At 35.0% G+C, this 25336-nt stretch overlaps 2 pseudogenes; one reads left to right on the top strand and one right to left on the bottom strand.

Annotated features, from left to right (window-relative positions):
* The first annotated feature begins 905 nt into the window (after positions 1-905).
* Positions 906-2146, top strand: LOC120155528 (annotated as a pseudogene).
* A 6011-nt stretch (positions 2147-8157) lies between these two features.
* LOC120155502 lies at positions 8158-9543 on the bottom strand (annotated as a pseudogene).
* Between the last annotated feature and the right edge of the window lie 15793 nt (positions 9544-25336).

Genomic DNA, 25336 nt, shown 5'->3' on the forward strand with positions numbered 1-25336 from the left:
TGCCAGCAACCGTAGACTTCTTCTCATTAAAGGAATAATTTGTTTTGGAATTTTTTTATACTTAACGCTATATCTACCTCTTGGAGTCCCGTATGTTACGTATTGTACAGAGTAGACTTTTGATAAATTTTTAAAAATAAATATATACATGGATAGAGTCAACTGGTGATTGGGAGGATGACAATCTTTATGGGAATAAAATATATTAATAAAGACACTAAAATGTTAATAATATTAATACAACAATCATTGTGGGTGTCAACAATTAATCATCATGCATTCCAAATTTTAACTGAAAACTAAAACTTCTAAGTAAAAAGGAATTAGCCACTCAATCCTTTTCAGTTGACCTCATCCTCTTAAGTAAAAAATGCATTAAGCAACAAATTAAACTTCAAACGTAGAAATAAATGATGCTCATAAAGGAACAGCCGATAAAATGCGCGGAGACCGGAGAGATCCACGAGCCACATGAGGATTGTCAGCACCAGCAAGCCATGCAACATTCATGAATCATCATCCAAATTAAAAAAAAAAAAAGTCTTACTTTAATAGAGAAAGTCAAAGGCGCAATAGATCCATTGCAACACCGACGCCTGTCCCAAAGCTCACCCCCATTTAATGCCTTTCACAAAACAAAGTCTTTCCCATATTTTAAATTCCCTGGAAGTAGTGTTTTCTTCCTTTCTAATTTTGCGTGTGTTAGACTTTTTGAACAGCTTGCACTTGTCCATTGCCTTCTCTTCTCTTAAGTCTATATGTATAAAAGGCTTCTCTTACTTTCTTCCTCACCAGCTAATTTCACCTCCTTTATTTGGTATCATCTTATTTTCCATATATAGTTCTATAAAAAGCTAGTTTTTGCCTATAGAATTACTTTAGATTTAGTGATTAAACCACAAGTTATGGATGGAATTGAGATCCCTTCTTATTTTCTTTGTCCGATTTCGCTCCAAACTAATGAGAAATCCTGTTACCATCTCTGGTATAACATACGATAGAGAAAGCATAGATCAATGGTTGTTTTCATGCAAGAACAAGGTGTCCGGTAACGAAACAAGTTTTACACGAGTTCGATTTAACCCCAAACCACACTCTTCGTCGCTTGATCCAAGCGTGGTGCACTCTAAATGCTTCACATGGAATCGAAAGAATCCCCACACCCAAAACTCCGATCAACAAAGCCCAGATCGCCAAGCTCGTTAAAGATGCGAAAAAGTTCCCGGAAATGCAAGTCCGGTGCCTTGAAACTCTCAGATCAATGGCTTTCGAAAGCAAAAGAAATAGAAGCTGCTTGGAAGCCGCTGGTGCAGTTGAATTCCTGGTATACATCATCAAGAGTTACGATTCTTCGTTGTTACTTGAAATCGAGAGCAAAGAAGGGTCTGAAGTTATAAAAGCTGGCGACGAAGCATTGAGCATTCTTTATCATATCAAGTTATCCGGAACCTGTTTAAAGAGTATCGTTGGCAATGATAATGGATTTGTAGAGTCTTTACTGAAAATTCTGAAAAAGGGTAGCTACCAATCTCGAGCATACGCCACGATGCTGGAAGGAAGTTTTGAAGTGGCGGATCCAATCCATTTGATCAGCCTCACACCCGAATTCTTTGCGGAAATCGTTCGAACGTTGCGAGACCAGATCAATCAACAAGCCACCAAGGCGGCATTGAAACTCCTACCGGAGCTTCTTCACTGGGGAAGAAACAGGATCAAGGCCGTTGAAGGGGGAGCCGTGTTCGTCATTGTCGAGCTTCTCCTCGAAAGCTCCGACAAGAGAACTTCCGAGCTCGCATTGGTCGTCCTCGATCAACTCTGCGGTTGCGCTGAAGGGAGGGCGGAGTTCTTGAACCACGCGGCGGGGCTAGCGATGGTGTCGAAGAAAATATTTAGGGTTTCGCATGCGGCGAGCGAGAGGGCGGTGAGGATTCTGTCGTCGATTTGCAGGTTCTCGGTAACATCTAGGGTTCTTCAGGAGATGTTGCAGGTGGGTGTGGTGGCAAAGCTTTGTTTGGTGCTTCAACTTGATAATAGTTCTAAGACCAAGGAGAAAGCAAGGGAGATATTGAAATTGCACGCTAGGGTTTGGAGGAACCACGCTTGTATCCCTTCTCATTTGTTGTCTTCTTATCCATCTTCTTCTTGAGATTGATGTTTTTTTTTTGAAGATTGAAGATTGAAACAGGCGTGGGGTGAAATTAAAGCGGATCTCTCCATGCAATTAATGTTGGAACTATACAATTTTAATAGGCATTAAATACCATGAGAATTTTATTCATTATTCTTAGAACATAACTTCTATTCTTTTCTGTCCGGAAATAGGAAACGAAAAAAGTATAAAAAAAGACTTGTTCAACTTTCATCAACTTCTTTACCTAGAGCAGGTTTCAAATCGTGGTCGTGGTCGCATTTCAGTTATTTCATTTTTACACAATTACGGCCATAGTGGGGTTATTAGGCGCTATTGCGGGTGTAACGTATATCGGAAAGAGTACTATCGCTATTTCGCGGACGTTGTCGTAGTCGCGGACCGCTATTTGAAACCTGGCCAGCCTCTAGGATTAGAGGGCTCCTCGCTGATCAATTACATCAAATATAATCCAAAAGATAAAATAATGGTAAGAACAAATTTAGAGACATATAGATATAAACTCTCCTAACATATCAATGAGGCCTAAACCCAATAAAATCTCCTTTGACATCGCTTTTCAAAATGAGTGATATAAAACTTATTTTGAACTTATAGAATTAAATGAAATGTTTTCTTACTTTTCTTGAATTGATATTCTAACCATAAGTACCTCTGAGAGCTTCAAAGGAAAATGTGACAAATAAACTCATCTAATGACAAGTGTAGCATGTTATACGTCATAGAGTTTCAAAATTTGGGACCCTTTGAAAAAAATCTGTTTTTTTATTGATAAGGATACAAGGTACACCACCCCATGAACCTCATTAAAAACCTCCCTAAACCTATTTGGAGGAAAAAGAGTGAACCATGAGTTGGAAAAACAAAAAGCCAGAGACTAGCTCCTGAGAAAGCAAACACTGCCTGAAATACAGGATACTACAAAGACACTCCAAACCTGTTGTTAAAAACAGCTACAAACACCAGTCAAAAAGAACACATAATGAAGAGCAACAATACAACTTACCACATAACCACCTACGAAGAAACACAAATGCAGAACTCAACAATAACAACTTAATAATAGAACGACCTCAAACTTCGAACTAAATCCTAGAAATCAAGGGAGCTCCACATGCCACTAATATCGACCAAAACTCCAAACTGTCATTTCAACAGTTCCAGACCCCTTAGTTAATCGAACAAAAATAGAAACTAAGTTGTTCTTAAAGACCGAAAGCAATCACCTAAAAACCCCACAATACTCTAAGAAACGTCAACGCATAACGACAAAGGCTTCTAAAGAACCATCATTCAGGACTACCAACCATAAGTCCAAATTTCCTACCTACAGACACTGTCTCCTGTGCTTCAACAAAAGCTTCAGCCCACTTTTCTTTAAAAAAAATCTGTTTTCCTTTAGATTTAACAAAACAATCTAATTTTCTCCTTTATCATCTTTAGAATTCATTGTAATAAATTCTTCCTTAAAAATATTAAGAATCTTACTCTAAAAATAACATAGAATCTATTATCTTTTGGATGGACCTCGTAACAAACGAAATGTAAAAGTGGGTGGTAAAAGCCTTCATCCTTCCCCAATATAGCCCACCATGACCTCACCAGAATCAAGAGGGAAATCAGCTTGATTTTTTATCAATGGATAAATTTATCTTTTAGTCCCTCAATACTTGAATTCCATGCAAAACTCCCTATTCTCTCTAGCACAAGGCCCGATTCTCCCCCAAAGAGGCACAACGTGCCTCAAAAATCTAAATTGCTCTCACCTTGGCTCAAGGCTATCCAGGTTAACTTCCATACGTTGACTTGAAAATCCAAACCATATAATATAGCAATTATTTAACTTAGTAGGGTAGGTTAGTGTACTTATCTCAAGTCTCAAGTTCAATCCCCCAAACTCAATATATATATATATATATATATATATATATAAAAGTTTAATCCCCCAAACTCATCTATATATATATATTACTTTCACAAATAGAGATATATATCACCATCTTATTAGAGGTTTAAATTAATTGACTTATTATAATTAAACTTTAATTATGATTTAAAAAATTGAAAATTTAAGTATCAAAACAAATTAAAATTAATAGTTTAAGTACTAACGAGTACCTTATCCTAAATATTATTATGCTTATAACAGATGACCAAACTTAGTTCTATCAGCCAAGCTCAGGGTGTTTAAGGCGACATTGGTGTACGCATTGGGCTTAGGTTTGTTGATCCTCAAATACCATTAAAATATTAGGTGTTTTAAACTTTTAAGGCCCAATCATAGTTAACTAAGTGTTTATTTAACACGAACCAAGTTATATCAGTGGTTAAAAAATTATTATTATTATTAAAGTTCACATGTTCCAACACGGAAATTGCAAGGTATTTGAGTGTTCATTTTAAAAATGGTTACGAGTCTTTAAAACATACTATCACTTGCAAACACTTAGATTAATAACAAAATATGTTTATTTATTTATTTTAGTTTACTGATGAGATTTTAATTTAATTATAATTATTATTATTATTAAAGTTCACATGTTCCAACACCGGAAATTGCAAGGTATTTGAGTGTTCATTAAAAATGGTTACGAGTCTTTAAAAATACTATCACTTGCAAACACTTAGATTAATAACAAAATATGTTTATTATTTATTTTAGTTACTGATGAGATTTTAATTAATTATAAGTTTAAAAGATTAATAACAAAATATATGTTTATTTATTTTATTTTAGTTTACTGATGAGATTTTAATTTAATTATAAAGTTTAAAATATTTATGTTTTAATATGATATTTTTATATTTATTTTGATGGTTTTAATAAATTATTGAGTGATTTTAGCGATAGAAAAGAATGTTATTTTTTTAGGAAACAAAAATTTGAGTAATTGTATCTAGGGATGGGCATGGGACCCGAAACCGATGGGTTTCGACCCAACCTGACTTAATCGGGTCGTTTTTTTAAATTCGGTTTCGGGTTCGAGTTTTTTAAAGAATGTTATTTTTTTTAGAAAACATTAATTTGAGTAATTGTATCTAGGGATTGGCATTGAACCCGAATCCAACCTGACCCAGAAAAAAAAATAATTTTACTTTATATATTTAAGAATAATTACAATAATACCCTCTATATATTATTTTTTCAATTAAATTATTATTTTTATTGAATAAAAATAATATTTTTTTTATTATTTCAGGTCGGGGTGGATTCGAATTTTATCTCAAAAAATCGGGTCGGGTGGAGGATATATATTTTTCGTTTCAAGTCGGGTGAAGGATATAAAATTTTTGGGTTGGTTCGGGTTGGGTTGGCCGAAACCCGACCCATGCCCATCACTAATTGTATCTACAAAGTATATATTATTAATGGTTAAAAATATTTTGAATAAATATTACAATGTATTCGTACCAAATTATTTCAAAAAATAATTAATTATAATTATTTATATTATATTAATTATAACTGTAATTTCTTGAAAATATAATTACATTATTTTTTGTTTTTTGTATTAATATGAAATTGTAAAATTAAATTCATTAAAATAAGTAGAACATAAATCTAGGCCGCCCATGCATCTACTCTATTCATGAAAAAGGAATTCAAACTTATTGAAAGCCACAAAATGCAACCATTTAATTGGTTCATATGCCCAAAAGAGACGACAATCAATTATTTTAGTTCCAAATTGTAGAAGTGAACAAACAATCAAATGAGACGAAGACCGATAATAATAAAAGCAAATCACTTGCCAAGCTGCTTAGACGTTGATGGGTTTGAAATTCTTTCTCTTTTTATTTGTTAAATTGCTTTTAAAATTTATAATTCTATTATTAGTTGTGAAATTTAAATTATCTCATATGAATATATAATCTAAGTAAACTCAAAAATGATAAATATTAATTTCAAATATATGACATTCAAAATAAAAAAGGCTTAACATAAAAATAAGTGCATGAACTATATATTAAAATAAGTGCTTAAAGAATTTTTCGTTAAAAATAGGTGTTTAAAGTTTCTAACGTTACACTTTTAGGTACCTAGACCGTAACGACCATTAAATTTGATTGTTATTTGACACTTGTTGCTCTCATTTTTTTTTGAAGTTTTTTAAAATAAAATTATTATTAATTTAGAAAAATCTAATTTATCCGAAATTACAAAAAACCCTAAATCTCTAAAATCTTTCATTCAAATCCATGAAACTCTAAAATATTTCGTTCCATCTCTCAATCAGCTATCACTGGCCATCACTGACCGCCTTCGCCATCATCAAACGACCACTCACCCTTTGCCGGACTTTCATTGCCGACCATCCCTCTTATCATCATTCGAATCTCCCTAAATCTATGAATCTCTAAACTTAAAATCCCTATACCTAAATTTAATGGGTGAGGGATTTAGCTGGGATTTAATCCCAATAATCCCGACGGTTCAGATTGAGGAAGAGAGATCGGCGGTGGCAGTAACCTCAGGCGATCTTCTTCGTCGTTCGTGCCATTAAATAAACTTTTAATTTAAAAAATAATAATATTTAATTATTAAAAAAATAATAAAAATATAATGGTTGACACCTAAAAGTGTAACATAAAAAACGTTAAACATCTATTTTTAACAAAAAAATTCTTTAGATACTAAAACGTTTTTTGAGGCATAATTTAAACACTTATTTTAATATTAAGCCAAAAAAATAAATACATATTCTGATTCTTAACAAATGTTTAAAAAAAAACTTTTATCAATTAACTAAACATTTTATATATACATTTTATATATTGTTAGATTGTACATTCTTCAAATTTAAATTAAATTAAAAAGTATTATATTATTCAATACCAACAAAATCGTTAAATTATATATATATATATATATATATATATATATTTCAATTTATTATTGTGTTGATATTGTCCTGTACATTTGTATTATATAATCCAATGGGATTAAAAATGATCAAATGACTCAACATGCTTATCTGTCGCATCAAATCTTTATTATCCACATGAATCATTCAACCGAAATTGTTTATAAAATAGATTTGACTGTCAAATTAAGAACAGCCATCGGACACAAAAGCAAGTTTGAATATAACGCTTGATTTATTTGGAATTAGATTTTTCTTTCATCGTCACATTGATGATATCAGTGAACACCAGATTCGTAATCAAATAATTCAATTAAAAGAAGAGTGCAAGAGACGAGATTTACGAGTTTGAACAAGATTTTTTTTAATTTAAAAAATATGTTTCAAACTTTTTTAAATAGAGTTTTGTACGATTTTATCGTATTAATACATACAAAATAAGATAAAAACACGAAACTTATTAAAAAAAATCTTCTTAAATCTAGATGGAGGAAAAATATGCTTCATACTAATTATGTTGCACTCTCATGTAGAATATTTACAAGGGAAATGAAAAGCAATATCTTTCTATCCCCTTAACATTTTTTTAAATTAAACTATATGGTCGAATTTATAAAATTCGAGTCTAATCGAGTTAATTTTTGAGTTTTTTTAAAATTTAATTATAAATTTTATACTGGTATAGTACAAATTGAATTAATTTAATGACTTTCTCTAATCATATAAGATATATATATATATATATATATTCATTTTTTCCATGTTTCAATGCCATTCAATAAATCAAATGTCACCCAAAATTATAAAATATGTTTATAATTTTATTTTGTTTTCTGAGAGAAAAAGTATTGATAAGAGTATGAAAGAGTTGAAGAGTCACGAGAAGAAGATTTTAGACAATAAGTTACAACAAAAAAATTAAATTGACTAAAATGCAAAATTAAGATATTTTATTATAAAAATGGTAAACTTGTTGTTAAAACAAGAATTAAAGTTATATAGATATTAGATATTTTCTAGTGTTAGAGATGTGATTTAAATTCGATCAAAAGATAAACTTAAAATGGCGGAAGAATTAGAGATGAGGAGTCTGAGGTGAGCATTGAGTGTTTATCGATATCACTAGAATTAATTATTTTTTTTACTATAAACCGCAGTAATTTTTATACATTTGACACCAAGGTTACCTTTGGTACCTGGTTAACAAATAAACAGCAATACAAGGAGAATCACTCCACAAATTAGAGTGCAATCTAAGTACTCCTCTGGCTTTCTGTTTCAGATACGTTGGGCAATCTGCTTGAATCACCATGCAAAGCTTTGTCACCGCCCCAACCCTCAACATCTCCAAAAGCACTTCTTTCGTTGCTGCATTTTTTGATATGAATGAAAGTATGCAAACCGCTTGATCGTCGGTCGCCGGCGAAACTCTTAGGATCCTTTTAGCCACCATTGCTATGCTTCCGGCATGCCGAAGAAACTCGGCTCTACCTTCGGCACATGAACATAGATGTGCCAATAGGTTGAATATCAGTTCGGATATGCTCTTCTCGGGCTTCTCGAGTTCTAGCTCGACGAGCTCGAAGATCGTATTGGCCTCGACGATTTTTGATTTATTTCTTCCCAAAATACATATCTGGATCAAATTCTGCAATGCGGATTTGGTGGCTTGTTGAGAGATTTTCAGCTTCAGTACCCTTAACATTTGTTTAACGAATTCGGGGTTCAATTTTTCCAACAACCTTGTGTTTGATGCCTCGATCACTCGTTTTAATGTCTGCATCGCGAGTGTCTTGATAACGACGGGATTCTCGATCTCGATCTCCAGAATCCATGTTAAACAGTCGATGAACTCGTGATTTCATTCAAAGATGGTTGATTTCACTACATGGTGTCCAAATTTTACAAAGAATCCTCAGAGCTTGTTCAACACCCACGGTTTTACTCTCTTCGTAACATCTTAACAACAACAAAATCAAAGCTTTGGCAACTCCAGCTTCCTCCATAGACTTGTTGTTCCTTTCAATGTCCTTTGCCAAGACTTCCATTTTGTTCAAAGCATTTAAATACAAACCAGGAACCTCGAATTCACGAATGAGTTTAACAAGACGAGTCTTACAGAGAGGAGATTTCGGCGGCGGCGGAACCTTATCGACACAACCGTCGCCCGCATTCGCCATACACCAAGCCTGAATCAATCGCCGGAGCGTGTGGTTCGGCGTTAAACCGGAACCGGACGGCAAAACCTGCTTTGTTACAGGGCAAGTGATGTCCTTGGACGTCTTCAGCCATTTCTCTATGCTGCCTCTGTCGTAAGTAATGCCTGTAACAGCCGTAACAGGGTCTTTCATGATTTCTAGCGATATGGGACAGATGAAATATTCAGGAATTTCAATGTCATCCATTGGTATAAAGATTAAGATTGCAAGGGACTTGGAAAAATTGAAGTTTTCAAGCCAAAATGGTAAGAGAAAGTGGCTTATATTTATACATAAAAAGGATAGTTCCAAAGTACATTAAAAAAGTGTAATCATTTAATGCCTTTCATGCTTTTTCTATTCTTCTTCTACTGCTTGTTAGACTTTTACCAGTCGTAGTTTCTCTATAAGGGTTATTCAATGGTCAACACATGAGAAACAATGCAAATCACGTTTGGAATATGGAATTTCTTCCAACTGCTAATGGACTGCCACTTGGTAATTATTTAGTGGTTCGAAGCCAGGAAGGGACAGACTACTTTAACCACTCGGTTAAAAAATGTGGGCAAGTGATTTCCTTCCTTTTGTGGATTTGGGGTTAAAGAATTTTTATCAGTTGCAAAATTTCATGGATGATGGTATTTTATTATTTGGACAAGGAGAGGAAACTCGCCGACATGGAATGGAATTTGGGGAACGAATGCGGACCAAACCAAACCCATAGTAATAATGCCAAGCAAGCTGCGTGGAATTCAAACTTATTTTATGCCTTTTTTCCAAAGTTATCTTCTCCCTTTAGTGTCATTGTCTTCCCAAACGTGTAAATTGACGACTACAAGTTTAGCTTTGGGTAAACCCTATTGTTTTTTTGGGGTACAAAGCTAAACCCTTTATTTAGTTTGATAGCTTATGTAGTTGATTTTTTCCCGGTTTAAAGTTTTCGTCCTGATTAATCCTGACCGACTCGCATCGCACACTTAATTTTAGTGAGTGAGTCTCCCAACGGAGTTTTTCTATATACAAAACGACTCGAACCCGAGACTTTACTTTAGCGATACCAAGTTACTTACCACTTAAATCAACTCACATTGACTATGTAGTTGAATCTTTAATATACTAAAATTATCATTCAATGTATTAAAAATAAAAATTTAATTATTAAATTTTTTAAAATATTAAAATTTCTATTAAAAATAAAAACTATTAGGTACTATAAAATAATAAATTATTAAAATTAAAAATATTTGAAAAAGTGTTAAAATTGACCACTTTCATCATAAAATTATCATAAATTTAAATTATTTATTATTTTTAATGTTTTTTAAATTAAATAAATTCTTGAATTTTCTACAAAATTATTAAAACCCTTAAATTTTATAATAATCAATTAAATTCATCTATCAAATCATCATGTACTATAAACTATTACATTAATATTGTGGACCATTATTCAATATTGTAAATTACCACATTAATACTATAAATCATCATATTAACACCACAACAATCAACATGGATTTCTATTGATAAAAAATCAACTTGATTACAAAATAAATTTATAGGATACATTAATTTAATTTCTAAAACATTAAGAGACTCTAAAACTGCAAATAATATTAGAAAATTACACTAAATGCTATATAATTTCAAGTGAAAATGTTCTACATGGTCATGTATATCCTAATTTTACTTAAAGGAGATGGAAATGATAGTAGAAATGTATTCCCAATGAATTTAGAACGTATAATTTAAGAAAATATGAGAGAATAAAGATCAGGGATTCAAAAAACGGCTATGTAACTGTATAACGATCGTTATATCGCGGTATCGGCGGCTCCCGTTACCGAAATCAGTCGAAATCAGGGTGTGAAACGAAATTACACTCATAACGGCCGTAATTTAACGGGTAACGGTCGATCGTGGCTATAACAGACCGTTTTTTCCGTTAATTCCTCGGTCCTCTTCGTCTTCCTCGAGAAGAGCTTCCAACCAGGTGGTTGGCGCTGAGCGGAAGCGGGCAAGTCCAGGTCGACTCCCTTCACCACCACTACCACCGCTGGAGCTGATACTTCCGACAGGCATCGGCTTCATCTGCTTCTCTGTTCACTGTTCAGTTTGAGGGAGATGAAGGCTTAGGAAGATGAATGCTTCATCCTTGAACGAGCAAACTGCATTTACTCTCTTAAGGATTCCCTTTTCTCTGTTTTTGCATGAATTGCTGATGAAACATCTTTGGAGAAGCTTCTGGAGGACAGTGGTGCTAGTTGGTTACTGGAGGAATCACTTGTTTGCATAATAGGTTGCTGGATGGCTGAAGTAGAAGCTGGACGGGCCCTAACCGGGTTTGGCTTAAATGGGTTAGTGTTTGGTTTGTGTTAATTTGTGTTGTAATTTGGGCTATTGAATTTGTAATAGAAAAATAGACTGTTTGGCATCGATTTGGATTTTGATTGTTCGACCGTAATTTGAATCCCTGATAAAGATAAACAATTTGACGTCTTAAAGATTCAACAATAGGCTAAAATGTCAAGCAAAAAGGTGATATGAACAAGAATGCTCTGAATTTAAAAAAAACTTCACGTCCGCGATACCCGCAGTGACCGCGATAGCATCCATTAAGTCCGCGACCGTAACCGCAATTTGAATCCCTGATAAAAAACATTTGACGTCTTAAAGATTCAACAATAAAGGCTATAATGTCAAACAAAAAGGTGATATGAACAAGAATGCTTCTCTGAATTTCTTTAGTGAATCAAGACTTGTTTACTTTCTACATACGCTTGGATATTTAAGAACATTACACCAAGACGTCCGGCTATTATAACTGTATAAAAACCGAGTCACGTGTTCAACTAAATCATGTGTCACTAACCGCCTAGTTATACATTTAACATTCACCCTGTTTTTCTTACATGACTTCTTTAAAATCAAAACACACAATTTGCTTCTGAATGCTTTAAATCTGTTGAGAGCAAGAGGTTTAGTTAGAATATCTGCAACTTGGCTATTTGTTGGCACATAGACTTGAACTTCACACGTCGCAACGTTCTCGCGCACGACGTGTAGATCTAGTTCAATGTATTTACTCTTAACATGCAATATCGGATTGACAGTCATAACCACTGCACTGATGTTGTCGCACCAAATCTTCGGTGCCTCTGACAAATGAACTAACGTCTCTTGCAACACAGCTTTAACCCAAGTTACCTCTGATGCTACATCTGCAAGACTCCTAAAACAGTTTTTACAGTTGATCTGGACATCGCACGTTGCTTCTTTGAGCTTCATAATCATTACATATGCTCGGTTTAAATTTCTTGCATAATTTCTTTTAAAAAAGATAATTCTTTGCAATTTATTTTACAAGATACACACGCATCCTAACTTACACACTCAAATTCCACAAGAGTAACGGGATTGAAAGAGGGGGTGAGTTCGCTTGCCACTCAACCATTCCTTGAGCTCTCTACTTATACTTTATCGATGAAATGAATTCATCATAACTTTCCTTCAACCCAAGAATTCGTTATAAAGTTTAAACTAATATAATTAAGATTGCCGGCAAAGTATGATCTCTATCTTGTTGACAGATTCTTTCTTTGTGATTGATTGAATATTAATATTATGAACGATTAAGAGGTGTTGATTTTTCTCCCACATATAATAATAGCAAGTGTATGCATACACATACAAATTGTAAAAAGGGAAGAATTAAAGTAAAAGTATTTATATGCAATTATAGGTCACATATGCCTTGTATGCTTAAAAAATTAGATTCAACTCAAAATTTCATATGATTTTAAACTATTCAGCAAGTCGCAGTCTAGTGAAAAGAGAAAGGAACCGATACATCATTCATGCTTCTTCTATTTTGGAAAAGATGAATAAGGGTGACATTAATGGTGTGATTGTCAACATAATCTCAGGGAAAAGATCAAGATGTGAATCATTACATACATGATTCAGTGAAGATTTCATTTGAAAATTATAGCTTTTGGGGAAAGAAAAGAAGAGTGCCACGGGATAATAGTTAGGGATGGACGGAATATTTATGTTAGAGGTGAATATAAAATTTTAAGGAATCTCATCCTTCTTTTGCTTTATCTTTTTCCAGCTCATGGATCCTTCGCTCTCTGGCTTTAAAGTCCTCAACTATAGTGCTCATTTCAGTCTCTAATCCCTGAACTTGACTTTTCTCCCTTTCCAGCTCTCTCAGAGTATTATCCATTTCCTTCTTCAACCTCTCAGCTGGTTCTTATCCTTCCTGTTAGGAAATAAACCGAGTACAAGTAATTTCCCTATAATCAGATTAGTGAGAATGCAAAATAAAAGCGAAAATAATACCCGAAAATTGATAACGGAGTTCAGCCAATTGTGCTTACGTCTCCGGGCTGCTGCAGATCTTTTACTAAGAGAGAAAATTTACAGTGTTTACAAAACACTCATACTCAAGAAAGCTCTCTAGTATAGGAGAAAGAAATGCTTTGGGATGATTTTGAAGCTAAATGGGCTAGGGTATTTATAGTTGAAACTTAGGACTAATCTTGTAAATACCCTAAAGTATGCAGTGACTAAATGTGTGATTTAACCATTTTTTATTTTAATTTAATATTGGGGCACCGAATTCGGTGCCCCCCTTTTACAGTCAGTGCCCCCTCTTTTTGCAACTATTGTTGACTTTACAATCTCCCACTTGAAGACTGATTTTAATCTGACTTCACACATCGATCAATGCAGCAGCATTTCTAGTCTTGTTATTCTAGAATGCCAACTGAAGCTGAACACAACTTCAGTTTGTCTGTGGTCACCGTCTTTGTTAACATGTCTGCCGGATTTTGAGCTCCACTAATCTTTTCAAGTTTCAAAATCCCATCTTCCAGAAGAGACCGGATAAAATGATATCGCAATTGCATGTGCTTATCCTGGAATGAAACGACGGATTCTTTGCTAGATGGATAACACTTTGACTATCACAATACAAGACATGTTTTCTTGTTTCTTGTCTAACTCTTCCAAGAAACTTTGGAGCCAAACCATCTCCTTGCTGGCTTCTGTAACAGTGACATATTCTGCTTCAGTTGTGGAGAGAGCAACTATCTTCTGTAGTTGAGAAACCCAACTCACTGCAGATCTTAGAGTATAGACATACCCTGTAGTGCTCCTTCTGATGTCAACATTTCTGGCTAAGTCAGCATCTACATAGCCTGTCAGTATCGTATCTCCACCTTGAAACAAAGTTCTTTGTTTGTGGTACCCCGCAGATATCTGAGGATCCATTTGACTGCTTCCCAGTGTACCTTGCCCGGATTATTCATGTACCTGCTAACAGCTCCCACTGCATGAGCAATATCTGGTCTGGTACAAACCATGGCATACATCAGACTTCCAATTGCTGAGGCATACGGCACCTTCACCATGTGTGCACGTTCTTCCTCCGTCTTTGGTGATTGGTCTTTGGAGAGTCTGAAATGAACACCTAAAGGTGTACTTACTGGTTTAGCATCTTGCATGTTGAACCTGGAGAGTACTTTGTTGATGTACTCAGCCTGTGATAACATCAAAGTCCCCGACTTTGTGTCTCTTTGATCCTCATCCAAGAATCTGCTTTACAGTGCCCAGATCCTTCATAGCAAACTGCTTCGACTTTTTGCTTCAAGTGTATAATCTCTTGCATGTTTGAGCCTGCAACGAGCATGTCATCAACGTACAACATAAAATAATGAAGCTATTGTCGAACCTCTTGATGTAACAACAATGATCTGCTTGGCATCTGGTAAAACCACTGCTACCCATGAAACTATCGAACTTCTTGTACCACTGTCTAGGAGCTTGTTTTAAACCATACAAGCTCTTCTTCAACCTGCATACCAGGTTTTTCTTGTCTGCCTCTATGAAGCCTTCTGGCTGCCTCATATAGATTTCCTCCAAATCACCATGAAGAAAAGCTGTCTTTACATCTAACTGCTCAAGATGTAAATTCTCTGCAGCTACAATTTTCAGCACCAGTCGATTGTAGACAGTTTACAACTGGAGAGAAAATTTCATTGTAGTCGTGCTTTCTTGCTTTGATGGTGGAAATCCACTTGTTATGGAGCGCTTTCTTGCCTGGGGTAATTCAGCTAATTCCCACGTCTGATTTGACATAGCGAGTCCATCTCATTTCATGAAAGACTCCCACTTGACTGAATCATCCACCTGCATCGCTTCATCATAGCACTCTGGTTCACCATTGTCAGTTAGCAACAAGTAGTGCAAAGAAGGCGAATACTGTTGGGTTGGTTTAGGAATTCTGGATGAGCGTCTCAGTTCTGGTGTGCTGGTTCTTCCTCTTGAACTGCTTCAGGATTGATCTGAACATCATTACCAGAAATCTCCTCGAACTCAGCAAATTCTTTTATTTCAACTTCGGTATTACTGATTCTGCGGTTGACCTGTCTTTGTACATCACATTTTATTGAAAATGACGTCTCTGCTTCTGATGATCTTTCGATTTCGTAGTCCCAAAACCGGTAACCGAACTCATCACCACCGTAACCAACAAAGACGCATTTGTTGGACTTGGCATCAAGTTTACTTCTTTCAGCAGAGTTTATGTGTACATAAGAAATACAACCAAACTCTTAAGTGTGAAAGGTTTATTTCTTTCTTGCTCCAAGCTTCCTCTGTATTCCGCCATCCAAAGGAACTGAGGGCCCACGGTTGATCAGGTAAGCTGCAGTGTTGATAGCTTCAGCCCATAGAAATTTGGGCAATCCGGCATGTATCCTCATGCTTCTGGCACGTTCATTCAGAGTTCTGTTCATGCGCTCTGCTACGCCATTCTACTGCGGTGTTATGGGAACTGTGTCTCCATCTTGATCCCATTGTTTGCGCAGAAATCTCTGAATCTACTGTCTTTGTACTCTCCTCCATTGTCAGACCTCAACCGCTTGACTTTCAAACCAGTCTCATTTTCCACCATGGCCTTCTATTTTCTGAAGGTATCAAAGACTTCTGATTTCTTCTTCAGAAAATAAACCCACACCTTCCTTGTTGAACCATCAATGAAGGTGACATAATATAGTGAGCCTGCAAGAGATGGAACTGGGATGGTCCCCATACATCAGTATGAACCAATTCTAACCTCTCTGCCTTTGGATTCTTGCCAATCTTTGTAAAGCTGACTTTCTTTTGTTTGCCAAAGATGCAATCCTCGCATAGTCCGACATCTACATTCTTTAGATCCGGCAGCTTTCCTTTTGACAAAAGGGTCTTCATCCCTTTCTCGCTCATATGGCCAAGCCTTTGGTGCCATAGGTTTGATTTTCCGTCAGCATCTGCTACTGCAATGATATTCTCTAAATTCGAGGTTACATAGAGAGTACCAGTCTTCTTACCACGAGCAATGACGAGTGCTCCTTTGGTAATCTTCATCACAGCCTGAAAAGGTTGTACTATAACCTTCTCCATCAAGCTGTCCACAGAAATCAGATTTCTTTTGAGGCCAGGAATATGTCTCACTCCTGTCAGCTTCCAGGTGGTCTGATTGGCAGCTTTAGTCGGATGTCTCCTTTTCCGACGATCTTCAGGTTTCATCATCAGCTAGATGAACCTTCCCAAAATCACCACTGACATAGTTCTCCATGATTTCTCGGCATGGGGTGGAGTGGAAAGATGCCCCTGAATCCAAGATCCATGATTCAATCGGACTGTTGACGCTTAGAATCATGGCATCACCTGTCTCATCTGTCATGTTTGCAGATTCCTGTGCGCCGGTATTTTTCTTCGGTGCTCGGCAATCTCTTTTGAAGTGACCCTTCTTGCCGCAATTATAACAGGTAAAATCTTTATTACATGTTCTTGATTTTCCCCATCTGGATTTGGATATGCCACGATTTGAATTTCTTTCTGAAGTTCTCCCTCTAGACTCCGTGTGCAAGGCTGAGGAGGTTGATGCTTCACCCGCTTCTCTTCGTCGAATTTCTTCACTCAATACCAGATCCCGAACATCGTCAAATTTTAATTTGCTGTTTCCCGACGAGCTGCTTACTGCTGTAACAGTAGCATTCCAACTGTCTGGTAGAGATGATAAGAGAATTAAAGCTCGAACTTCATCATCGAACTCAATTTCCACGGAACTCAACTGGGTTGTGATTGTGTTGAGTTCATTCAGGTGTTGAGCCACTGATGCCCCTTCCGCCATCCGCAAATTGAATAATCGCCTCATCAAATGAACTTTGTTTGAGGCCGATGGCTTCTCATACATACTGGAGAGAGCCGCCATAAGACCTGCCGTGGTCTTTTCCTTTGCTATGTTGAAAGCAACATTACGGGATAACGTCAGTCGGATAACTCCGAGGGCTTGTCTGTCGAGAAGAGCCCAGTCTTCATTCTTCATGCCCTCTGGTTGTTTTCCTGAGAGGGGTTGATATAGATTTTTCTGGTACAGAAAATCTTCAATTTGCATCTTCCAAAATCCAAAGTCCGCACCATCGAACTTTCAATTTTCACTTCCCTTCGTCTGCAGCCATCGCTCCAACTCGAATCTGGCTTCGTTTGGATCGTTTCTGACAATTTCTGCGAACCGTCGTGTATTAGAACACCTCCGTCGACAAATTCGTATCGCCGACCGAATTTCACTATTCACGAAATTCACTATTCACACGAATAGTACCCGAATAGTAACCTCGCAAAAAATTGACAGAATTCACAACCAAAAAGCTCTGATGCCAGTTGTTAGGAAATAAACCGAGTACAAGTAATTTCCTTATAATCAGATTAGTGAGAATGCAAAATAAAAGCGGAAAAATAATACCCGAAAATTGATAACGGAGTTCAGCCATTGTGCTTACGTCTCCGGGCTGCTGCAGATCTTTTACTAAGAGAGAAAATTTAAGGTGTTTACAAAACACTCACTACTCACAAGAAAGCTCTCTAGTATAGGAAGAAAGAAATGTTTTGGGATGATTTAGAAGCTAAATGGGCTAGGGTATTTATAGTTGAAACTTAGGACTAATCTTGTAAATACCCTAAAGTGTGCAGTGGCTAAATGTGTGATTTAACCATTTTTTATTTTAATTTAATATTAGGGCACGAATTCGGTGCCCCCCTTTTGCAGTCGGTGCCCCCCCTTTTTGCAGCTATTGTTGACTTTACACTTCCTTTCATTGATCAATTCTCTTTTGTTAGCATTCTGGCCCTCTACCTTCTTCCTTGCAACTTTTATCCCCTTGAGTTGTCGCTTGTTCTCAGCTTCTAGACTCTTAACTCAACATTTTCCAACTACCACTTCCTTTGCCCATTGTTGAGATGTCTTGTTTGATATGACAATCCTTTTTTTTCGTAGCAAATCTTGATAGTCTTTCATCCATTTTGTCAATTCAGATTCAACTCCCTATTTCCTTTCCCTCATCATCTCAAACTGCGTAGCATTGTACTTAGTTTTGAGGGACATCATGAAGTTTTCTCTTCCCAATTCTTCTGTTCTTTTGGTATCTTTGGCTTTTTCTGCTTCGAACTCCCTTCTTTGAATTTCTAGATTCAAAGAGACTACTCTAAAGTGCTCTTCTATAGAGGTTGATCATTCCCCATTAGATAAAGAGATTTTATCATTTACCCTTTTGATCCTTCAAGCTTCATCAAGACATCGGATCCCCTTACCTTCATTCTGTACGTTGTGGCTCATGACTTTGTAGCCTCCTAGACTCTTTTCTTATAGTTGACTGACTTGTAATCGAACTCAACATTAGTAAGTCCAAAGGGCACTAGGAGAAATTGTCGAGCTTTATATTGTCGCAAAACTAAAAATGGAGTATACCCTACTGCTCCCCACAACCCAATGAGAGTAAATCTAATCCTCATTTCCATATTTAAACAAAATTTATGCAACAGTCACGGGGTTAGCCATGCGTTATCTTGGTCTCAAATGTTCCTGAAGTAGCTAATACATTGGTCTTGGTGGGAGGCTACGGGATACTTTCTCTTGTGATAATCTGCAATAGGAGAGTATCCCCTTAAGAAGCGATCATAGTCAACCTTCTATTCCTTCCAAAAGTGACTCTGAATCCATACAGTAAGCAATTACCTGCATCCCAAAAATGACCTCCTCCAATCCATTGACAAGTGCTCAATGATCTAAATGTCTCAGCCAAGATCGTTGGCATAAAGTTTAATTCTCCCTCTAACTTTTCAAACAAATCGACCACAACTTGCTCGACATGACTGATGCATTTAGGGAAAATTAATTAGCTGTAAACCCCAGAGCAAAAAAATCTCTCCTTACTTTTTCATCTATATGCTCCATAACTATCTTATGTAGATGAGACTATAATACTCCTTCACTCTCCCCTTTCTTTTTCATGCAATGAGTCACCCACTTCTCACTTGTGCTGAAAATCTTTGCAAGTTTAGCTTTGAGGGTTGGTTCTTTTGTCGATTTAGAATAAACCTTGTCCACTTTAACTCTTTGTAAATTCAGCAAAAATGGCATTCCTCCAAATTCGGGGTCATTTCCTCACGGTTGAAAGTGTACGTCGGGTTCCAGAACTGTATCATTCTTCGGATGAGGATCGGATCAACTTCGAAGTGCAACAAGAGATATATGTCACCGGTCTTACTGGAATGCTTGCTTCTTACTTTTACACCAACTTTCCCAGATCTTTTTCAAGCCTCGAATCCCGTTTAACTTGATAGTAGTAGGTACATAGCTATGCAATTCAAACGCATAATGAGCTGACAGACTGTCTCCCTACTGCTTTTGCTCTGCGTCAGACTAGTCACACATATCTGCGGGGTTCATCTATGTTCATGAAACTTTTCTCCATCTGAAAAACTCTTTCAACCAAATGTACACTTGCTGATCAATCACCTTTTAAATGTTATGAACATGCAACATGAAACAAAGCAAAAAAAAAACAACACAACAACAAATAGATCAGTTAGTATATAAAATAAACAAAGGTGTAAAAATAATAAGTAAATTAGCCCTCCCATCATGAGATCTACTTGAACATGGTTTATTGAAATAAGTCCTACCCCAAACATGCTTTGTACCCTCATGCATTTATTCGGGCAAGCAAAACCTAACCGCATAATTTTCTAGTTCTCTTACTTTTATTTGAAAAAGTAAATCTATCCTATGAATTTAAAATAAAGAGAACAAAGGTTAAGTACGCTCCTTCTTGAACGCGTATTTTGGTACCTATTAACGAACGGAGGTTCGATATGACTTTACCTAGTATGACTAGTCTATGGTTCACTATATGCATGGTTTTGCTCTAAAGGAAAGGGTAATCGAATTGTCATTGATGTTGTTGCCCCATTAGATTGACAATCCCCCGATGCTCATCCATTACAGGCTTCAAACAAAACAAGTTCAATTCAAGGAGATCCACCTCCTTGTACCCATACGAGGAAATAAATTCCCACGAGGTACAAAGTGTGTATCTCATAGGCGAGTGGCTATAGCTCATACGGGGAATAAATTAACCCTGAAAGCATAATGTTCAACCCTATTTTATCGGGACGGAACTCAGGTATAGAGCTTATGTCATGTGCTGCAAGTGTAGTGTGTGAAGAGGAGCATACAAACCTTTGTTCAAACAAGACGCCCCACATTAAAGATGCACCTATAAATATATTTGTCAAATCTAAAAACAAAAATTCAAAGATTAGTACAACTATTAATAAACACTTCGAAAAGAATTAATCAATATCCAATGAATCAATAATAAGATAATTTTTTATTTAAGTTTCCTAATATTCAATACCACGATGATGTATAAGTGATTATCAGTGTGACTCTCTAAATAAATCCCAGCAAAGTCGTCAAGCTGTCGTAACGTTTTTTTCAAAACAAAAAATGATTTATTATTTTTATTTGAAAATTTAGTTATTATGGAATTGATTTAATTCGGATTTGTCATCGACCTTTGAGTTAGGTAGGTCGAATACCTAAAAACGTATTTTAAAAATAAAAAAAATCATTTTTAAAGACAAATTGATCTGCATTCACCAAAAATTCATTTTTAAGGGAACAGGAGTCGGTTGCACATGGGGAAGGGGCACCACCCCTACAACGTCCAATATTGATATCTAATCGTTTATATATCATTGTGGTAATAGGAATTAAAGAATACTAAAATTATGAATTATCTTACAATTTATTTTATTATTCATTAATTAATTCGGTTCGAACTATAGATGAATATTCCCTCTTTTGAGAAGTAATCACGAGATTTGTATCTATTCCCTATATGAGAATATTCTCTTTATTACTTATTTGGGGGCATTGCAGTAAGCATGAATCAAATATAAATTAAAATTAATACAACATGCAAAAAATAACACGTGATTACTATAAATATAAAACAATTATTATGGCATTTTTTTTATCAAAGCATACTCGATATTTTTTCAAGTTCACTTTCGTTCGAATATCGTATTGAATTGTACTACCTCGATAGGTTACACTTTTCACGCCCATTTTAGGAAGTGTGTTCTTGAAAATTGATATGAACATTAGTGATCACTATTAACTAATCTAAGGATATTTTACCATTTTTTTATGAAATATTTAGAAAAAACATGGGTCATGTGATTACTTAACAAATTAAATCAAGCATGGATATTAAGTAAATAGGATTAGTAGACTAAACCAGAACTAGGGTGGAACTATAGGGACTAATCAATAAGTTTTATTCCACGTAGTAATCATATTAATCAGTGACCAGAACAAATATTCAATAAACCTAGGAGGACCTAAAGCATGAATATTACATTTTCTAACGCACAACAAGTTAAGGAATAAAATGTATTGAATCTAAAATTTAAGGGTCATATCAAATATTCGACCAAAACATGTAAAAGCATGGGTGACGACTAAAATGTATGCCAAATAAAATTTGAAGTTCAAAGTAAAATGACTAAAACATTGCATTTAGTGACTAAATCAAAAGGTTACAAAATACAAATGAACGAGGAAGTAGTTAAACCAAACGCTGAAACGGGCCTATCCCCCTGAACGATGTCGTTTGACGCTAGGTATGTAAACCCAAAATTAGGCGAAAATGGCTATTCCCCTCTCATTTGCACCATTTCTGTTTTTTGCCAAACAGAGAAACTAAAGTTTCTCTCAACTCTCCCCTCTCTCCTCCATCTCTCCACCGTGGAGATGAATTGAATCTCACTCCGGCCACTATAAGCATGGCCACGATGACCAAACTAAGTCAGAAAACACCCCTTTTCAAGCCTAGGACCTAAAACGACTCGATCTTAGCCCCAAATCACCCAAAAAGCTTCGAAAATCATAAAACCTAATAGGAAAAGTTCTCTTTCGTGACCCTTCAAGCCTCTCTAACCCGATTTATGAACATGCAAGGTGTTACCTTCGGTGGAGAGTGGTTCCCTTGCTTCGGTGAGAAAATCTAGAGACTTTCAAAGGTAACAATCTCCTTTGTTTTTCTTTTTCAAGTTTCCTTCTTTTAGAGTGAAAGAACATCTTCTTTTTTTAACATATTTTTGGTTGCATGGAATGGTAAATATGATCTTTGATTTCCTTTATTTATTTTTTACCTTTCTTGGCTTTGTGTGCTCTAACAGAGGAGGAGATAACACCAAGGACAAAGCCCTATAGGCGGCAGTGATCTCATGAAAAGGACGGGATAAATATTTTACCCTGAGGCCCTTTTCGTTTCCCTGTGGTGATGGTGACCGACGGATGTCTCGGTGGTGACGGTAACTAGGGATGCAACTCAACCCGAACTCGACGGGTTTCGATCCGACCCGACTCGATAGGGTCGGATTTGTTTTTTAAAAAATACGGGTTTAGGTCGGGTTTTTTTAATGCACAGTTCGGATCGAGTTTAGGGTGAAAAAATCTGACCCGACCCGAAAAATATATATAATTTTACCTATATATTTAGGGATAATTACAATATTTCCCCTCTATATATAATTTTTTTCAATTAAATCACTATTTTTATTGAATAAAAATTTATTTTTTTAATTATTTCGGGTCGAGTCGAGTTTCTAAGTCATATTTTTTGGGTCGGGTCGGGTGAAACTTTAATTTCTTCGAATCAGGTCGGGTCACGGGTGGAGAATCCTTTCTTCTCGGGTCGGGTGACCCAAAATCCCAACCCGGCCCATTGCCATGCCTAACGGTAACGACTTCAAGAGATGGGAGCTTGGCACACGCATCTCACAAACAAAGGACCACATGCGCGTGGAGGCAGCGGGGCTTAGCACGTGTTTAGGGTAAAACCCTAAATTTCCTTAAACCTAAACCTAAACCATTTGGATCAGATTTGATCTAACGACACGAAATGTTCAAAATTTAAGAATCCATAAATTTAAGACACGAAATGTTCAAAATTTAAGAATTCATAAATTTAAGAATGGAAGTTCAAAATTTTAATATTATTTTCTTACAAATAATGGGTATGTGATTTTTTAACACATCAAACTAAATTTAACTATTTTTTAACACAACAAAGATACACTTGATCCCTATAGAAACTTGGTGCATCAGCACCTGTTTCGCGTTACATATATTTTATGAATAAGTAATAAATTAATGTTGTTTACTTTGTTTTTCAAGTGACAATGACGGAGGATAAAAATTAATCTGGTAGCAGACACGAGGCAGCCAAAAGGAGGAAGCCGCCGTGTAAAAAATTAGGGTTTCAGTAGCAAAATGAAATAGAGAAAAGGAAATACACGAGTGGAAGATAAGTTTTTGCAGAAACGTGGACACGGATGACTCTCATATTCAATTCAATTCTTACGTATACATGCACAAATTCAACCCAAATCTCATTTTATTTAAAAAATTAAATTGAGAGACAAATTACCATTGGATAAATTAGTTGATTTCTGTGTTATGTTAATATAGAATATATTAAAAAAATATGATTGATTCTGTCAATAAGATTACATCATATCATAAGAATTTAACTAGGTCAAGTAACTGTGGATATCTATGAATGGATATACATAATTATTTTAAGGTATTCAACTCTATTTTTTTTCATTTATTCAACTCTAATATATTAGTTTGCATAATATTTTGTTATAAATGTATTTATATTATATTATATATTATATTATATTATTTATACTTTTCGTGTTTTTAATTCATTTTATATAGATTTTAAAATATAAAACAATTATATATATATATATAGATTAAATCTAGAAAAAATATTAAATGGATGAATATAATTTTAACATAATTCATACATGTTTTTTATTTAAGATAAAATAACTATTTTGTCACCTGTCTTTTACTTAATTTATGTTTTGTTCACTCAACTATTTTTTTTTTAAAAATCATAGTTAATCTTACATTTTGGTTCTATTTGATCACTCACAATTAAAAAAATTAACGATGTTAACATGAAAATTTTTAATTATTTTCCAATCATAATATGACATTATCTTATGATGACACAATAACATCACTGCTAAATTTTTAAAGATGAGTGACCAAAACAAAATCAAAACGTAAATTAAATGTGATTTAAAATAAATAATAATTATATGACCAAAATAAAAAGTAAATAATTACGAAGTGATTCAATAAGTAATTTACTCATAGGGGACATGGCCCAGGTAGGCCTAGGCTTGGGTCCGCCCCTCCAATATAATTCTTCATATAATTTCTAAATTTTAGACTCTAAAATAAATTTTATATAGTTGAAAAAAAATTCTTCATATAATTTCTAAATTTAGACTCTAAAATAAATTTTATTTAAATTTGACATTTTAAAACAATTTTTCTAGCTCCGCCCCTAATGACATGTTTAATTATTTATATCTTTTGTGATAATTTAATTTGTTATAAACTATACATTTTTAGCGTAATAAATCAATTTTTATTCAAAAGTCAATCAGTACAACTTGTGTTGTATAGTCTTAAAAATTGTGGATCAAAATAGACTTAAACATATAATAGTATTCTCATATGAATATGATTAATTAGGGACAGAGAGTTAATAGTAAATTAATATATATATATATATATAATTGGATCATTACATTAATTATGATATAATATAAATATTATGATCAAGTAACAATTTGATTTGATTTTGTGAATTGTAGCCAATGAGTATATTTTAGTATAATTTAATTAGTTGCTTTAA

Source organism: Hibiscus syriacus, unplaced genomic scaffold, assembly GCF_006381635.1.
Source record: "Hibiscus syriacus cultivar Baekdansim isolate YM2019G1 unplaced genomic scaffold, ASM638163v2 tig00111193_pilon, whole genome shotgun sequence".
NCBI classification, from domain to species: domain Eukaryota; kingdom Viridiplantae; phylum Streptophyta; class Magnoliopsida; order Malvales; family Malvaceae; genus Hibiscus; species Hibiscus syriacus.